The sequence below is a fragment of the Chiloscyllium punctatum genome, chromosome 36 (assembly GCF_047496795.1).
Source record: "Chiloscyllium punctatum isolate Juve2018m chromosome 36, sChiPun1.3, whole genome shotgun sequence".
Classification (NCBI taxonomy): Eukaryota; Metazoa; Chordata; class Chondrichthyes; order Orectolobiformes; family Hemiscylliidae; genus Chiloscyllium; species Chiloscyllium punctatum.
In genome coordinates, this window is record NC_092774.1 from 30210962 (window position 1) to 30225158 (window position 14197).

Consider the following 14197-nt stretch of genomic DNA (forward strand, 5'->3'; position numbering starts at 1 on the left):
TTCCCACCGCTTCTTCTCCCATCATTACCAACAGCCCCAGGAAATCTCCAGTTATCCTTGTTTGCTCCAAAGCGAACATTCTCAACCTTGGGAATGTCTCCCCAAAATGGAAATTCCTCATCCCTGGACATGAGACATGGCGTACAATTGGGAAGAGATTTTGGCAAAATATTGTCAGTTAGGAAATGGAAAAATGTTCAAATGTTCATGAAGCAAAACAGAAATCCCAGTCTCCAGCTTTGTGAACCTTTAGAAACACTTTGGGAAGCGGATTTGGAGGAGAATGAAAGATGACCTGTCCGACAGTCCAGACACCGTCCCCTTGTTGAAGAGGCCGGGAGGTTGATTCTGATGTTCTCGGCACACGAACTGATCTGAGACATTGAAAGAATTGTCGTTCCTGCACATCAGGAATTCAAACCCCTTCTCGCCTCCGAGCCAATGAGAGAACTCGGGAACAGGCAAAACACTGAAAGGCTCGAAGGGTGACGGCCCCGGAGTAAGAAAGCTAGTTCCTCGTGACATGGATGTGTCTGCAGACAGCCCCCGGTATCTCCAGAATGCATCTCCCAGGCTTGATTATGGAAAAGTTAAACTGATAGACGACAATTGTAATTCTTGGCGGGGAGGCTGAATTATAAAATCACTAAGCGATGGTGCCGCCCACGTCTGCGCCTGTCTCTGTGGCGCAATTGGTCAGCGCGTTCGGCTGTTAACCGAAAGGTTGGTGGTTCGAGCCCACCCAGGGGCGGTGTGTTCGCTGCTATCCTTTGGCTACTAAGCTGTGCGCTTTTAATGGGGTCAGGAGAATGTTCCCCAAACGGAAATCTTCTCCACACAGGGGTTGCGAATTGACTTCATGTCTAACCTAAGGGACTGCGTATGCTGAGAAGACGAGACCCAAACAGAAAGTCAACAGGTTTGACAGTACCTGTCGGAGCAAACAAAATTCTGAAATGTTGCCTCTGATTCTCTTTCCACAGATGTTGCCTGCCCTGCTGAGTTCCTCCTGCAATTTCTCACTGAAAGTTCATTTCATCTTTTCGGGAGAAACACCGAAATATCTGCAAACACCATGTGCAGATATTTAACCCTTTCGAATCACTGCGAAGTGATTGGAGTCAAACAAACTCTGCGATGATTCACTCTTTCTCAGCTCCACAGGCAGACAGACCTGGGAAGTCAAACTGTCAGTGTGGTACTGAATCGTGGGCAGAGTGGTTGATGCGATGGACTTGAAATCCATTGCGGCTTCCCCACGCAGGTGTGAACCCTGCCGAGTACAAAATGAGAAGTGTCGTCGAAAAGAAAGGGAGTTTGCTCCCCCGCTTCTTCTTTAAGATTCAAATCAGTGGAGGGGGAAAAACATTTCACTCAAATTGGGACTGGTGGGAATCTGCAACCCAAAGCCTGTTCAGGTGGAACAAGCAGATACCCTCAGAGCTTCTTTGGAGGCTCTGAGCAAAGTGTTTGGAAATGAGACTAGAAGAGTGAGGGGCTTGAAATCGTGATCGAAATGAAGCAGGTACCTGTGGACAAAGGCGTTTCCTTTGCCAGTGAAAGATACTGCTTCACAAATTTGGGCCTGTGGAAGGGAATCAGTGACGGTGATTATCTTTGGTTGTTCACCTTGTGAATGTTCCCATTGCTGTGCATGTCCGTGTTGGCGTCAGAACTCTGCAGCATGGTGGCGTTGGATGCGCACAGGGACTGGCGCACCAAACTCCACCTACCTGTTTGAAATGCAGCTCACAGCTTGTTCACACACCCCAATTAAACTTTCTCATTGTCCTGAAGCCGGCATACGGTTTGAATTCCCGATCTGCGGGAATGAGAATCCTTACACTGTCTCGCGTCAGTAAATGTCCCTGAGAACATCTGAGTCAACTCACAGCGCAGTCAGATGAGGGGAAGCTGAAATAGCCCCACACGCTGTTTACAGGCACATTTTATTCTCCCCAACTCAACGCCTCAACTACTGCGGCTCCTGGCAGTGGAAAAGAAACAATCACCAAAACCCCGTCTAAGCTCTGTGAATCTTCAGAAAATCAGCACACGTTCATCCCTTCGGATTTTCTATCCTAGGCTGACAGCGATGGGTTTTGTCACTCTTTTGTAGGACATTGCAAGTAGATGTTTTGCAGAAAAGCACCACAATGCCATCTGATTAATCAGGACCTGGATGTTTTCGGTCTTTGAATGTCAGTGTTGTGCTGCAGAACTTTGTTGTTGCCAGTTTCTAATACTTATCTTCCCAGTTCCCTGTATCACTTGTCGAAAATGTTTAATTTGTGTCTTGTAATCCTTTCACTGTCTGCTAATGAGGATAGTGTTTCCATGTTTTACCTAAATTATCTTGACCTTGCATACCTCAAGCCTCAAGCTAATTTCACGAGAAACCCTCTCCAGTTCAAAAGCCAACTGTTACTGATGGCTCTGTTCCTTGTCACGTGTCCAATTTCAGATCGATGTTGTTAATGTCCCTTATACTCCTTCAGATCCAGGTTTCGCTCACAGGGCTAGAACAGAACTGTCACCAAATACATTGACCAATCTACGTTCATCCTATCGATTGTATTAGCATCATCAACACTTCTCATCAAAATAACTCGAGAGACTTTCATCACAATTTTCTGTGAACAGTTCTACATTAGCTTTGCTGAAAGAACCCCAAATTTCTTGAAGTGGCTCCTTATTTTCGGTCCTGATTATTAATCTCTCTCCGCATGGGAATGGATCCTTCCCAACCGCTCTATCTCTCATCAATGTGTGTAGTTCAATTCGATCTCCCATCAGCCTCCTCTGTCCTGATCAAATCCAGGGGAACAGGAAACGTTGGGGCTATGGCGCGGACAGGACAAGCCCAATACTCACCTTTCCTGTTAGAACTATTCCATGAGAAAGTTTAGACCTCGACTTTGGGCGTGTAGTTGTGGCCGAACACTTAAGGTGTTGGCGTAGAGATCATTTGGGGCTCCCCGCCCAGGGTGTTAACCTGCTGGCTATGCTTTCTTCGCTGGCGATTTTAAATAACTTCCTGTTGGTTGCATTATCGCTCAAACTTCACAAAACCCGTCTCAATAAAGACCCGTTTTCTCATGTCTGGGAATTGATTGTCATGCAGGAAACTCGGGTTCTGAACAAACAACGTATCAGACTCACAACGTCAGCTCTGTTTACCTTTCCACAGATGCTGCTCGACCTGTTGGCTTTCTGCAGTATTCTCTGTGTTTATTAGGCACAAGTGCTGCTTTTCATTCAAGAACTTCAATCCCTGTCCTCTGGTAACTGACTCTGGTCAGTGGCAATTGGTTCTTCTGATCATTAATCTGCCCATTCCCACCGCTTCTTCTCCCATCGTTACCAACAGCCCCAGGAAATCTCCAGTTATCCTTGTTTGCTCCAAAGCGAACATTCTCAACCTTGGGAATGTCTCCCCAAAATGGAAATTCCTCATCCCTGGACATGAGGCAAGGCGTGCAATTGGGAAGAGATTTTGGCAAAATATTGTCTGTTAGGAAATGGAAAAATGTTCAAATGTTCATGAAGCAAAACAGAAATCCCAGTCTCCAGCTTTGTGAACCTTTAGAAACACTTTGGGAAGCGGATTTGGAGGAGAATGAAAGATGACCTGTCCGACAGTCCAGACACCGTCCCCTTGTTGAAGAGGCCGGGAGGTTGATTCTGATGTTCTCGGCACACGAACTGATCTGAGACATTGAAAGAATTGTCGTTCGTGCACATCCGGAATTCAAACCCCTTCTCGCCTCCGAGCCAATGAGAGAACTCGGGAACAGGCAAAACACTGAAAGGCTCGAAGGGCGACGGCCCCGGAGTAAGAAAGCTAGTTCCTCGTGACATGGATGTGTCTGCAGACAGCCCCCGGTATCTCCAGAATGCATCTCCCAGGCTTGATTATGGAAAAGTTAAACTGATAGACGACAATTGTAATTCTTGGCGGGGAGGCTGAATTATAAAATCACTAAGCGATGGTGCCGCCCACATCTGCGTCTGTCTCTGTGGCGCAATTGGTCAGCGCGTTCGGCTGTTAACCGAAAGGTTGGTGGTTCGAGCCCACCCAGGGGCGGTGTGTTCGCTGCTCTCCTTTGGCTTCGAAGCTGTGCGCTTTTAATGGGGTCAGGAGAATGTTCCCCAAACGGAAATCTTCTCCACACAGCGGGGTTGCGAGTTGACTTCATGTCTTACCTAAGGGACTGCGTATGCTGAGAAGACGAGACCCAAACAGTAAATCAACAGGTTTGACAGTACCTGTCGGAGCAAACAAAATTCTGAAATGTTGCCTCTGATTCTCTTTCCACAGATGTTGCCTGCCCTGCTGAGTTCCTCCTGCAATTTCTCACTGAAAGTTCATGTCATCTTTTCGGGAGAAACACCGAAATATCTGCAAACACCATGTGCAGATATTTAACCCTTTCGAATCACTGCGAAGTGATTGGAGTCAAACAAACTCTGCGATGATTCACTCTTTCTCAGCTCCACAGGCAGACAGACCTGGGAAGTCAAACTGTCAGTGTGGTACTGAATCGTGGGCAGAGTGGTTGATGCGATGGACTTGAAATCCATTGCGGCTTCCCCACGCAGGTGTGAACCCTGCCGAGTACAAAATGAGAAGTGTCGTCGAAAAGAAAGGGAGCTTGCTCCCCCGCTTCTTCTTTAAGATTCCAATCAGTGGAGGGGGAAAAACATTTCACTCAAATTGGGACTGGTGGGAATCTGCAACCCACTGCCTGTTCGGGTGGAACAAGCAGATACCCTCAGAGCTTCTTTGGAGGCTATGAGCAAAGTGTTTGGAAATGAGACTAGAAGAGTGAGGGGCTTGAAATCGTGATCGAAATGAAGCAGGTACCTGTGGACAAAGGCGTTTCCTTTGCCAGTGAAAGATACTGCTTCACAAAGTTGGGCCTGTGGAAGGGAATCAGTGACGATGATTATCTTTGGTTGTTCACCTTGTGAATGTTCCCATTGCTGCGCATGTCCGTGTTGGCGTCAGAAATCTGCAGCATGGTGGCGTTGGATGCGCACAGGGACTGGCGCACCAAACTCCACCTTCCTGTTTGAAATGCAGCTCACAGCTTGTTCACACACCCCAATTAATCTTTCTCATTGTCCTGAAGCCGGCATACGGTTTGAATTCCCAATCTGCGGGAATGAGAATCCTTACACTGTCTCGCGTCAGGAAATGTCCCTGAGAACATCTGAGTCAACTCACAGCGCAGTCAGATGAGGGGAAGCTGAAATAGCCCCACACGCTGTTTACAGGCACATTTTATTCTCCCCAACTCAACGCCTCAACCACTGCGGCTCCTGGGAGAGGAAAAGAAACAATCACCAAAACCCCGTCTAAGCTCTGTGAATCTTCAGAAAATCAGCAAACGTTCATCCCTTCGGATTTTCTATCCTAGGCTGACAGCGATGGGTTTTGTCACTCTTTTGTAGGACATTGCAAGTAGATGTTTTGCAGAAAAGCACCACAATGCCATCTGATTAATCAGGACCTGGATGTTTTCGGTCTTTGAATGTCAGCGTTGTGCTGCAGAACTTTGTTGTTGCCAGTTTCTAATACTTATCTTCCCAGTCCCCTGTATCACTTGTCGAAAATGTTTAATTTGTGTCTTGTAATCCTTTCACTGTCTGCTAATGAGGATAGTGTTTCCATGTTTTACCTAAATTATCTTGACCTTGCATACCTCAAGCCTCAAGCTAATTTCACGAGAAACCCTCTCCAGTTCAAAAGCCAACTGTTACTGATGGCTCTGTTCCTTGTCACGTGTCCAATTTCAGATCGATGTTGTTAATGTCCCTTATACTCCTTCAGATCCAGGTTTCGCTCACAGGGCTAGAACAGAACTGTCACCAAATACATTGACCAATCTACGTTCATCCTATGGATTGTATTAGCATCATCAACACTTCTCATCAAAATAACTCGAGAGACTTTCATCACAATTTTCTGTGAACAGTCCTACATTAGCTTTGCTGAATGAACCCCAAATTTCTTGAAGTGGCTCCTTATTTTCGGTCCTGATTATTAATCTCTCTACGCATGGGAATGGATCCTTCCCAGCCGCTCTATCTCTCATCAATGTGTGTAGTTCAATTCGATCTCCCATCAGCCTCCTCTGTCCTGATCAAATCCAGGGGAACAGGAAACGTTGGGGCTATGGCGCGGACAGGACAAGCCCAATACTCACCTTTCCTGTTAGAACTATTCCATGAGAAAGTTTAGACCACAACTTTGGGCGTGTAGTTGTGGCCGAACACTTAAGGTGTTGGCGTAGAGATCCTTTGGGGCTCCCCCGCCCAGGGTGGCAACCTGCTGGCTATGCTTTCTTCGCTGGCGATTTTAAATAACTTCCTGTTGGTTGCATTATCGCTCAAACTTCACAAAACCCGTCTCAATAAAGTCCCGTTTTCTCATGTCTGGGAATTGATTGTCATGCAGGAAACTCGGGTTCTGAACAAACAACGTATCAGACTCACAACGTCAGCTCTGTTTCCCTTTCCACAGATGCTGCTCGACCTGTTGGCTTTCTGCAGTATTCTCTGTGTTTATTAGGCCCAAGTGCTGCTTTTCATTCAAGAACTTCAATCCCTGTCCTCTGGTAACTGACTCTGGTCAGTGGCAATTGGTTCTTCTGATCATTAATCTGCCCATTCCCACCGCTTCTTCTCCCATCATGACCAACAGCCCCAGGAAATCTCCAGTTATCCTTCTTTGCTCCAAAGCGAACATTCTCAACCTTGGGAATGTCTCCCCAAAATGGAAATTCCTCATCCCTGGACATGAGGCAAGGCGTACAATTGGGAAGAGATTTTGGCAAAATATTGTCAGTTAGGCAATGGAAAAATGTTCAAATGTTCATGAAGCAAAACAGAAATCCCAGTCTCCAGCTTTGTGAACCTTTAGAAACACTTTGCGAAGCGGATTAAGAGGAGAATGAAAGATGACCTGTCCGATTGAGCAGAGACAGTCCAGACACCGTCCCCTTGTTGAAGAGTCCGGGAGGTTGACTCTGATGTTCTCGGCACATGAACTGATCTGAGACATTGAAAGAATTGTCGTTCCTGCACATCAGGAATTCAAACTCCTTCTCGCCTCCGATCCAATGAGAGAACTCGGGAACAGGCAAAACGCTGAAAGGCTGGAAGGGCGCCGGCCCCGGAGTAAGAAAGCTAGTTCCTCGTGACATGGATGTGTCTGCAGACTGTCCCCGGTATCTCCACAAGAGATCTCCCAGGCTTGATTATGGAAAAGTAAAACAGATAGACGACAATTGTAATTCTTGGCGTTGAGGCTGAATTATATAATCACTAATCGATAGCGCCGCCCTCTGCCGCGCCTGTCTCTGTGGCGCAATTGGTCAGCGCATTCGGCTGTTAACCGAAAAGTTGGTAGTTCGAGCCCACACAGGGGCGGGGTGTTCGCTGCCCTTCTTTGGCTTCGAAGCTGTGCGTTTTTAATGGGGTCAGGAAAATGTTCCCCAAACGGAAATCTTCTGCACAAAGGGGTTTCTGAATTGAATTAATGTCTAACGTGAGGGACTGCGTATGCTGAGAAGACGAGACCCAAAGAGAAACTCGGCAAGTTAGACAGTACCTGTCGGAGAAAACAAAATTCTGAAATGTTGCCTCTGATTCTCTTTCCACAGATGTTGCCTGACCTGCTGAGTTCCTCCTGCAATTTCTCACTGAAAGTTCATGTCATCTTTTCGGGTGAAACACCTAAATGTCTGCAAACATCATGTGCAGATATTTAACCCTTTCGAATCACTGTGAAGTGATTGGATTCAAACAAACTCTGCGATGATTCACTCTTTCTCAGCTCCACAGGCAGACAGACCTGGGAAGTCAAGCTGTCAGTGTGGTTCTGTATTTGTGGGCCGAGTGGTTAATGCGATGGACTTGAAATCCATTGCGGTTTCCCCACGCAGGTGTGAACCCTGCCGAGTACAAAATGAGAAATGTCGTCGAAAAGAAAGGGAGCTTGCTCCCCGGCTTCTTCTTTAAGATTCAAATCAGTTGAGGGGGAAAATATTTCACTCAAATTGGGACTGGTGGGAATCTGCAACCCACTGCCTGTTCGGGTGGAACAAGCAGATACCCTCAGAGCTTCTTTTGAGGCTATGAGCAAAGTGTTTGGAAATGAGACTAGAAGAGTGAGGGGCTTCAAATCGTGATCGAAATGAAGCAGGCACCTGTGGACAAGGGTGTTTCCTTTGCCAGTGAAAGATACTGCTTCACAAAGTTGGGCCTGTGGAAGGGAATCAGTGACGGTGATTATCTTTGGTTGTTCACCTTGTGAATGTTCCCATTGCTGCGCATGTCCGTGTTAACGTCAGAATTCTGCAGCATGGTGGCGTTGGTTACGCACAGGGCCGGGGCACAATGGATGATGCATCTGAGTCCACCTCCCTGTTTGAAATGCAGCTCACAGCTTGTTCACACACCCCAATTAATCTTTCTCATTGTCCTGAAGCCGGCATACGGTTTGAATTCCCGACCTGCGGGAATGGAATCCTTTCACTGTCTCGAGTCAGTAAATATCACTGACAACATCTGAGTCAACTCACAGCGCAGTCAGATGAGGGGAAGCTGAAATAGCTCCACACGCTGCTCACGGGCACATTTTATTCTCCCCAACTCAACGCCTCAACCACTGCGGCTCCTGGGAGTGGAAAAGAAACAATCACCAAAACCCCGTCTAAGCTCTGTGAATCTTCAGAAAATCAGCAAACGTTCATCCCTTCGGATTTTCTATCCTGGGCTGACAGGGATGGGTTTTGTCACTCTTTTGTAGGACATTGCAAGTGGATGTTTTCCAGAAAAGCGCCACAATGCAATCTGATTAATCAGGACCTGGATGTTTTCCGTCTTTGAATGTAAGTGTTGTTCTCCAGAACTTTGCTTTTCACAGTTTATAATACTTATCTTCCCAGTCCCCTGTATCACTTGTCGAAAATGTTTAATTTGTGTCTTGTCATCCTTTCACTGTCTGCTAATGAGGATAGCGTTTCCGTGTTTTACCTAAATTATTTTGACCTTGCATAGTTAATTTCACGAGAAACCTTCTCCAGTTCAAAAGCCAACTGTCAATGGTGGCTCTGTTTCTTGTCACGTGTCCAATTTCAGATCGATGTTGTTGATGTCCCTTATACTCCTTCAGATCCAGATTTCGCTCACAGGGCTAGAACAGAACTGTCACCAAATACATTTACCAATCTACGTTCATCCTATCGATTGTATTCGCATCATCAACACTTCTCATCAAAATAACTCGAGAGACTTTCATCACAATTTTCATCACACTTTCATCACAGTTCTACATTAGCTTTGCTGAATGAACCCCCAATTTCTTGAAGTCGCTCCTTATTTTCGGCCCTGATTATTAATCTCTCTACGCATGGGAATGGATCCTTCCCACCCGCTGTATCTCTCATCAATGTGTGTAGTTCAATTCGATCTCATCTCTCCACAATGAATGTCCCAGGCTTTATTATGGAAAAGTAAGACTTATAGACGACAAATGTAATTCTAGGCGGTGCGGCTGAATTATGAATTCACTAATATCCTACCCTTCGCGATGGTGCAGCCGGCGAAGTCACATTTCTCTATCGCACCGTTGTGCTGTGCGTTCAGCAGTTTACCGGGAGGTTGGTGATTCAACCCCGCACAGGGGTGGTGTATTTGCTGCTCTCCCTCCAAATGCGAAGTTGTCTGCTTTTCATGGGGTCAGGCAAACAATTTCCAGAATAGGTGCTTCTCATTCTGTTTCGCTGCTGTCGTTTGTCCCGTGTCCAGGAACCGGACCCTCTCCAATGGCAGAAAATTTAACCTTTTTGTTTCGAAACTTTTCTCTGACACCTGAGTGACCAGTGACAAGCATTTCCCTCCTCAACAGAGAACAGGAGAAGACCACGCAGACCTCCACGAGTGTGTCATCTCAACTGTGCACATTGGGCCAGTATAACAATGTGAAATATTCATGTTAGTTTTTTGGGAAGGAAATGAGAAGGCGAGGTACAGAACAGTGCGCCCTTAGACTGGAAAGCTGCAAAAGACGACATTACGTGAATAGGAGAGAATAGGACATGGCGGATTTCAAGCCCTAAAGACATGGAACTCGATATTGAAGACCGGGGGTGCTGTAGGGTCTTCAAGTGGAAAATGAGGCTTTGTTCTTCCATCTGGAGCTGAGCTTTGCTGGAACACTGCTGCATGCCTGATACAGAGATGTTGGCCAGGGAACAGGGTGGTGTGTTAAAGTGGCGGGCAACCAGAAGCTCAGAGCCTTTTTTTGCGGACAGAACCGAGATATTCTGCGAAGCAGTCACCCAGTTTATGCTTCATGCTACTTTGGGGAAACCACACTGTGAGCAACGAATGCAGTCGACTAGGTTGTGGCAAATGTGCAGGTAAAGTGCTGCTTCACCTGGAAGGTATGTTCGAGCCCCTGGATATTCAGGAGGGAGCAGGTAAATGGGCAGGTGTTACACATTCGGCGGTTACAGGGGAAAGTGCCTTGGGACAATGGGAGGTGGGTGTGGGGTGTTGAGAGTGAAGAAAGAGTGGACCCAATGTGTAAGCCCTGCCCATTACCTTCCTCTCATATATACATCCGTGAAGTTGAAAGAACTTTCCAAAGAATAATTCAGTCCCACGTGACTCACGAACTAATTTATATTCATGTTCCTGGGCCAGCATCATTATTGTGTCACAGCAGCTGCAGGCCATCACCGGGGGCTCGACTAGAAGCCCCCGGGACAGTTTATCAAAGAAACCTCCCTGTGGGTCAGGGCAACCCTGCATCGGGAAGCACTGAGATGGTCAATCACTACCAGTTAACATGGGGAACACATCTCCACATTATGCAGCCTCGAGGCAAACTTCCCTTCCTTCTACTTAAAGTTCAAGAGCCCTCAAACCGAAATTCCCCAGGTACGTTCAGAAGAATTTTTCCAGGTGTTCGCAAAGTATATCTATGAGCACTTTGTTAAAGTTTGAACATTGAGAGTATTGAAACTTTGTGCTTTTGAGTGAAATCACAGTTCGAAAAAACAGAATGTGGGAATTTAGACAGAGTTTATGTTTGCGCATCGGCGATATGTCTGCGGGTGCGTGATCGGAGCATAAACCAGAAGGGAAACCATCTCTCCTAAACACTCAATATCCTCTTTCGCAGCTTTCCCGTATAGCGGCGCTCTGTTCTGCACTTCGCCTTCTCATCTGCTTCCCAAAACACTTGGACAATGAGAAGCAGCTGTTATGGAAACTCTTTGCCGCTTGCAATTCTTAGAGCAATGTCAAATGTATTTCACACTGAGCAAGTCTCAGCTAGTTCAAGAGGTGGGGTGCGTACGGGCGATGGGGTGCGCCTGGTTTCTAGCTCGTTGGTCTAGGGGTATGAATCTCGCTTTGACTCTTCTACTTTTCCGACTTGCCAGAGATCCGGTGCATGAGGAATGTCAGCAATGAAGCGAGATTGGAAAATTGGGACTGCCCTCCACGGAGAACAGAGGGCTTGCAAATCATGAGAGGCCGAGACAAAGGAAATAATGTTGTGAAAATGCTCCCACGCTACAAAGGATCCACAACGATTCGGCAGAGTTTAAATGTCAGGTGGGAAAGAAGTAAAAGTGACATTAGGAAGAACGTTTTCGTACAGGGAGTGGTTAGGGTCAGTAAGTCCCTGTCTGAAATTGACAAAGAGGAAGATTCAATGGACCCGAAAGGGAATTCGGTGGTCACGTTCAGTTGTACAGATTTACACGGAAAAGGCAAAAGAATTATACGAATTGAGTCACACGTTTACTTACGGTGTAGAACCAGCAGAGCGAAGGTGGGCCGCATGGCCTCCGTCTGCGCTGTGACACATGTTGTGATTCAGTGTGAGCTGAATATGTCACTAAACACTGGCCCAATTTACACAATTGAGGGGAAGTGCTTGTGGAGATTTGAGTTGTTTCCCGCCGGTCTGCTCTGAACTGAATCCTAACACCTCTTCTCTGAAATGGGAATGAGCTGGGGAAGTTGAAACAATTCGAATTCGAATCCCTACAGTGTGGAAACAGGCCCTCCTGCTCAACAAGTCCTATCAACCCTCCGAAGAGTAACCCACACAGACCCGACATTTACTTCTGACTGATGCGCCCAACCTCCCGACCTCTGGGCACTATGGGGCAGTTTAGCATGGTCAGTCCACCTAACCTGCACATCTTTCGACTGTGGAAGGAAACCGGAGCACCGCAGGAAACCCACGCAGACACGGGGAGATTGAACAAACTCCACACAAACAAGCCGCACAAGGGTAGGATCGAATTCAGGTCCCGTTATGAGACAGCAGTGTTAACCACTGAACCACAAAGCCACATTATTTGCGGTCGTATTCATTCCCTGCAATAATTCCCCACTCCGGTTCAGACGGGAATGACAGGACGATCAGCATTTCGAAAGCAGCATCACCACACAGACACAGTTCCCATGATGAGGACACATATCACCGATTGGGAATCATCTCGGAGAGATACAAGTGACAGAGAGTCACATGGAAATGATGGACTGAACGGCTTCAGGCTGCGGCGGAATGACGTCACGCGTTGATGCCGTCCCTCTCCCTGTCTCTGGGACAGAGCGGCTGAGGGAGAAACAATGGTTCATTTTCATCTTCATCTGGGACAGTTGGGGCTCAGATGTTCACTGCTGCCCGTTCGCAGCAAAGAAACAGACGCCCGTGTTAGAAAAGTCTTTCTGCAGGATTGCTGTGTGAAGACGAATTCTGAGCACCGAGCAGGCTGCACACAAATACACTCATATGAATTTACCTGAGGGACCAGTTTCCGGTGTCCATTTCTCTCTGTCCCACCATCACAGCATCTTTCTGTTTCTTTGATGACAGACCTTTGTAATGTAGTTAAAACTTGCCCATTTCCTATGCATTAGTGGAACTGACGTCTCCCATCCAAAGTGATTGTGAGAGAGCAGAAGAGCGAAGGGGCTCTGCCCTCCCCCAGAACAGTTTGCAATTAGAAACAATATGGTTTAATTATCCGCCAATGGAGAGAGTCCAGTTACTGGGAACGGGACAAACAGCAGCGTCCTGGGCGCAGGGAGACGGAATGAGAAGCAAATGTTGTGGAATCTCTTTGCTGCTTGCGATTCTTGGAGCAACTCAAACGTATTTCACACTGAGCAAGTCTCAGCTGCTTCAGGGGAGGGCGCTTGGAGCGTCCGGGGTCAGGGTAGCTCGCGCCTTGCTCGGCCTGTGGCTCGTTGGTCTAGTGGTATGATTCTCGCTTCGGGCCTTCAGTGGGGTGAACTTGCGAGAGATCCCGGGTTCGAATCCCGGACGAGCCCTCGTTTCTTAAGTTGCCTTGTGCAGAAACGCCGTGGTGATTTTCTCAAAAAGCACATTTATTAAAAGAGATCGGACTGTCTGAAGTAGGGATGAGGTCGAGCTCCCATTACAGCGAACAGGATAAAAGGAAACACTTGCTCAAAGTGAAAACAAGCATTGCACGTACTTCGCCCGCGCAGTCCGACTCTGAATGAATCCTCCAGCTGCATTATTGCACAATTGTGAGCGTGAAATTTCAGGAAGCGGGGAAGTGAAGTGATTGCAGACAGCGCTGAACAGGTTGACGTTAATGGTGCCGTGTATGAGGATTGTCAGCAATGCAGGTACATTGGAAAGATGGGACAGTTCTCCTTGGAGAACAGTAGGTTGAAAGCTGGCCTGATTGACGTTTTTCAAGTCATGAGGGTCCAGACACAGGAATAATGTAGTGCAAATGCTCCCACGCCTGAAAGGATCGATAACGATTCAGCAGAGTTTTAAAATCACGAGGAAAAGAAGTAAAAGTGACATTAGGAAGAACGTTTTCGTACAGGGAGTGATCAGGGTCAGTAGGTGACGCAAACTTCAAACAATTATGGTCCTGAACCCATAGGACAGACGGATGGGAGTGGAAGACAAGAAGAAAGAGAGACATAGAGTGAGCGAGAAAAGGGTGAAAAGTCAGAAAAACAGAAGTTAAGGAAGAACATAGAGAGACTGAGGAAGGGATACAATTCCAGTGGGTCCCAGCTTTCTCTGTGGTTTCATATACTCCTTCTCATCCATGAGAGACAAGCCCTGCTCCTAGAATCTACGTCAGTCTGGATGGTTCAGGGACGGTGTTTA

At 47.0% G+C, this 14197-nt stretch overlaps 3 non-coding genes across 3 annotated transcripts; all 3 read left to right on the forward strand.

Moving 5' to 3' along the window:
- Positions 1-677: 677 nt before the first annotated feature.
- Positions 678-751, forward strand: trnan-guu (transfer RNA asparagine (anticodon GUU)). The gene has a single exon. It is a non-coding gene; the product is annotated as a tRNA-Asn (tRNA).
- A 3262-nt stretch (positions 752-4013) lies between these two features.
- Positions 4014-4087, forward strand: trnan-guu (transfer RNA asparagine (anticodon GUU)). Its single transcript has one exon. It is a non-coding gene; the product is annotated as a tRNA-Asn (tRNA).
- Positions 4088-13281: 9194 nt separating this feature from the next.
- Positions 13282-13371, forward strand: trnap-cgg (transfer RNA proline (anticodon CGG)). The gene is given in 2 exon segments: positions 13282-13317; positions 13336-13371. It is a non-coding gene; the product is annotated as a tRNA-Pro (tRNA).
- The last annotated feature ends 826 nt before the right edge of the window (positions 13372-14197 follow it).